The sequence below is a fragment of the Herpailurus yagouaroundi genome, unplaced genomic scaffold, assembly GCF_014898765.1.
Source record: "Herpailurus yagouaroundi ecotype Mexico unplaced genomic scaffold, PumYag 64540, whole genome shotgun sequence".
Classification (NCBI taxonomy): domain Eukaryota; kingdom Metazoa; phylum Chordata; class Mammalia; order Carnivora; family Felidae; genus Herpailurus; species Herpailurus yagouaroundi.
The window spans coordinates 1-4,369 of NW_024417834.1; the positions used below are offsets into that span (position 1 = coordinate 1).

The 4,369-nt window shown below is 61.4% G+C and overlaps 1 long non-coding RNA gene across 1 annotated transcript; it reads right to left on the reverse strand.

Annotated features, from left to right (window-relative positions):
• Window positions 1-1,352: 1,352 nt before the first annotated feature.
• LOC121024414 (uncharacterized) lies at window positions 1,353-4,357 on the reverse strand. Its single transcript, XR_005787692.1, has 3 exons — window positions 4,290-4,357; window positions 1,750-1,880; window positions 1,353-1,607 (listed from the first exon to the last, which is right to left on the reverse strand). It is a non-coding gene; the product is annotated as an uncharacterized LOC121024414 (long non-coding RNA).
• Window positions 4,358-4,369: the final 12 nt, after the last annotated feature.

The window sequence follows — 4,369 nt, forward strand, 5'->3', positions numbered from 1 at the left end:
CGACTTCGACGCGTACAGCGTGGGCCGCCGCGGCTCGGCGCGCACGCCTCGCAGCGCCGGCCGGCCCGACGCCGTCGGCCTGCCGGGGCCCGGCGGCAGCGAGGACACGGCCAGCGACGTGAGCGAGCTCTCGGGCTCGGCAGTCAGCTCGCCGGGCGAGCGCGAAGAGCGACCGCCCGCGCTGCGTATCCGATGCCCCGCGCCCCGCGACCTGCCGCTCGGCCGGGACAATGGCCAGGTACCCTCGGGGCGCGCGCGGACCGGACCGGGGGGGGGGGGGGGGGGGGGGGCGGGGCCCTCGGGGCAGTTGGGCGTGGAGCCGCCCGAGGGCAGCGCTGGAGCCGCTGCCCCCAGGCTAGAGAGGGCTCCCGAAGGCCCCTCCCCCACTCCATCACCCCGGAGGGTCGGAGAGGTTGTGCGATTTGGTTGGGGTTGGCCAGCATAGCCCGTGAGACTCCAGAGGGTCCTTCGAGATCCAGTCCCCCGCTCCTCTTCTGCAGAAAGGAAGAGCAAGGTTCTGAGAAGGAGAAAGTAAGTTGGCCCAAGGTGCCATATGGACCCTTAAAATGCGAGGGGACCTCTAGGGTGAAGTTAACCCAGGGATCCCCATTCTCTGCTTAGTGAAAAGGAGGGGAGCTCCTTTCCGCATTCGTCTATTCATTTTTTCACGCACTCATCAGTCATTATAGAGCACCTACTGTGTACCAGGCTCTGGGAGAGGTTCTGTGAAACGCCTGTGGTGACACAGGTTAAAGCTGAAAGAAACCTTTCCTGTGTGCTCCCTCTGTGCTTTCTAGGGCAAAGGTTTGGTTAAAGATTTAGCGGGATCGGGCAGATAGAACTAGAAACTGCTATCTCCAAGCACCGACATCTTCAGGGACGCTCCCGAGTCCCACAGCACGACGCCAGTGTGCTCTCTTCACAGAGCAAGTTGGAGGCAGAGCGGAGGTTTGAACCCCAGTCTCTGGCTTCCTAGACTTGGAGGTTTTTACCCTCGGAAGTGGAGGCGCATTAGGGCGAGGGAATGCCAGGCCGTGGGCCCTATAGCTCTTCTCCCTTAAGCTAGAGGTCGCCAGGGAACTGGAGGAAGATGGACGGATAGACAGCACACCTTGGGGATGTATGTGTGAGGGTCGGGGCCAGATGCCGGAGAACGGAAGTTGGAGCACCCGAGGGCCAGCGAGCTGTCAGCTTAGCGGGGAACTCGGAGTCTGAGCACTGCTCAGGGCCCCAGACCCCTGGTGCTGGAGTCCTGGTTCAGCACGCTGGCCCCACCCCAGGCCAGGGTGGGCGATAGATTCATTGTGAGAATTACATCAGTTAATGCTGGTAGTCAGTGAGCATTCAATAAATGTTCGTTTTTGAATTTTACTATCATTTTTTATTAACCCTTCTCCCCTTAAATACTATGAAAGGAATAAAGCGAGAGGGAGGAAGCAGAGCTCCATCCAGACAAATCTGGGAGGGCTTCCTGGAGGAGTGGGGGCTGGGGCCAGCCCGGGGCTGCTGGGACGCAATACTGGGTCTCCTGCTGCTCCCATTCCCCATCGCCTTCCGCCTGGTGTTCCCGCAGCTCGGGAACTCTCCGTGGTCCTGAATCCGGCGCCCTGAAAGGGGGAGGTCTACAATGATGGTGTGTGAGGTGAGGGGGTGGGGAGCAAGGGAGGGAGACATCAAGAGAGTCATCTTCTTTTCCCTGCCCCTTCTTATTCTTCCCTCACCACCTCCTAACCTGGTGGTTGACTTCACCTGGGATCCGGGCTTCTGAGCCCTTGCCGGAGGTCTCAGGGCTGCGGGTCCAGAAGCTGGGGTCAGTACCGGGAAACACTGCTTTCCAAGCCAAGGAAGGCACTTCGCCCTTTGAACCTCAGCTTCTCCACCTGTGAAATGGGGATGGCCTTTTTCTCCCAGCCACCCATAAGGCGTGGTGGAATATCAGGACGGCGAGAGAGCTTTGTGCACGTCCCGAGCAGTCTGGAAGTGCGTCCCTGACAAAGCTACGGTCAATGTCACCAGCGCCAACGTCGCCCCCAGGCTCTGCCTGGGCCGGCTCCCCGCAGCCGCGCCTAGGCACTTGGGGATGCTATGCTGGTCGCTTCACCTCTTCCACTCCTCCCTCTCCTCCTCTGGCCCTCTCTTCCCTTTCTCGGTGGCTTCTCGGGGACGGGACAAAAGGCGGCGCCTCCAGCGCGCCTAGGGCTCCAGAGCCCTCGAGGTTCGGGGCTGCGGAGCCAAGGGGCTCACGGTCTCCCTAGAGGATGCGTTTTACTTTCTGTGGACCAGGCGGCCACAGGGCTTGGGCTCCGGGGCGGGCTTCGCGGCTCCAGTGCTTTGCAGAGGGTATGAGGCCGGGAGTCCTCCTCCCCCCGCCCCGGCCCAGAAAGCCCTCTCCTGGGGAGGGAGGAGGGGTTTCTGCAGCGCCGGCGCAGCGTTTGCGGAGGCCCAAGGCCCAGCGACTGCGGCGCTTTGTACCAGAGAAGTCTGCTTGGGAGCAGAGATCTGTTTGGCCAATCGCGAACCAGTGCCCCTCCCCCGATACGCACGTGGTCTTGTCCCCAGCCCTGGAGCTTCCCTGCCCTGAGTGGCCCCTGGGGACCTCCCAGTATGTGGAACCTAGGACTTAACGACGCCGAGGAAGAGAATGCAAGCGTCATGGGAACGGAGACCTGCAAATTCTGGTCACCAGCAAGGATTTAATCCACCGCTCGAGCCCAGAGGCCAGGTTGAATGGACGAATGTAGGAGAGTGAGCTCTAGAGAAGGTGTGCGGGAACCTGGCCTCCAGATAGTGTTCTGCTGTAGCTAAAATACTTTAAATAAATGAGATATCATTTTATTTCTGTAAGCCCTAACTTCCCACCTGTATAATGGGAAAATTACGGCCTAGCGTCCCTGGAATACTAAGATGCTTCTCTTTTGTGAACTTACAACCCCACCTCCATTTCAAGGCCAAGGCATCTCTGGCCTCCTGTCCTGGTCTGGGTGACTGGCCTCTAGGTGGCCTGTGACGGTAAGGGCCTCAGGCCTCAACCTGCTTAGTGGGGGCTTTACCACCCCTAGCACACCCTCCCTCTGGGTGGCAACTTGAAAGTAAAGAAGATGGGTCTTCTAAAAGATACTGCGGCTAAGAATGTTGCAGGCAGAAAGTGAATGGCAGAGGAAGTTAGCATTTTATTCTGCCTGGAGATTTGGGGCACCTGTCGAGGGCTGTGGGGGCTTGCTGGGACTCCTGCTTCCTTCGTCTTCTCTCTTTTCTCCTTTCCTGTTTATTAAGCTATGCACTGGCTTCCTGCCCACCTGTCCCCAGAGGAACATCTGGGTCAGGGGTGCTGGGGTTCTGGTACACTGTACCCTGGGAGGCAGGACATCCTATTCCCCTCCTGTCTCCCAGCCTCTCCTGGGGTCTGTGGGGGACCTTAGTGCCAGTGGTCCGGCCCTCCAGGCAACCACTGGTAGGCAAGACCATGGGGGTGACCTGGTGGCCCCAGGGCCAGGCTGCTGTGTGAGGAGAAGCTGCTGCAGAGGGTGCAGCCGGTCAGCCATTAGTTGGGTTAGGGCCTTGTCTCATTCTGCTGCACTCCATCGGCCTGGCAGTGGGGCTCCTGGTCAGCCCTCAGGGAGGCTGATTCAATGATGTGAATGGGGAGGGTGGTAGGAAAGGCTTTACGGAGAAGCCGTTGCCGAGGAGTCTGGGAGATGGGTAACCTTTGTCTGGGGTTAGATATTGAGGAAGAGGGTACAGCCTGAAGAAAACGGCTTGCAGGCCTTGGAGATGGAAAAGTGCTTAATTTAACTCCTCTATTCAGGGAGTGTGCACGGCGCATGGACAAACGGAGGCTGCGGCACGAGAGGCAGGAGGGGGGCGGTCGTTGGGCCGGGTCCAGAGGGCCCTGAACGCCCCCAGCAGCTCGGGCGGGTCCTCCGCGCCCGCCCCGCACTCCCTCCCCCGCGCAGCTGTTCCCGGAGGCCCGCAGATGCGGTGCCGCACACCTGTGGCTCCGTCTGCACCGCCGAAGGCCGTCTCTGGCATATTAAAAGCACCCTGAAAACCAGACCTTTGCAATCGCGAGAGCGAGGCCGGGGCGCAGCCGAGGGCGTGTGCGCGGGGCGGGGGGCGGCGGGGCTGGGCGGCTGGCGGAGGCGGGGGGGGGGGGGATCGGAAGGGAAGAGCTTCCTGGTTCGAGCCGAGAGGGGCGAATCGGGCTCGGCTCCGCGCCGCCGGGAGGAGCTGTCTGTCTGTAGCCCCCTCCTCCCGCCCTCGCCTCTCCCTCCTCCTCCCGCCCTCCTCACCGAGCCGGGCGGTGCTGGCAGCCGGAGCGGCGGCGGCGGCGGCGGCGGCGGGCGGGCCGAGCAGCCGGGGCAGCGGGCGC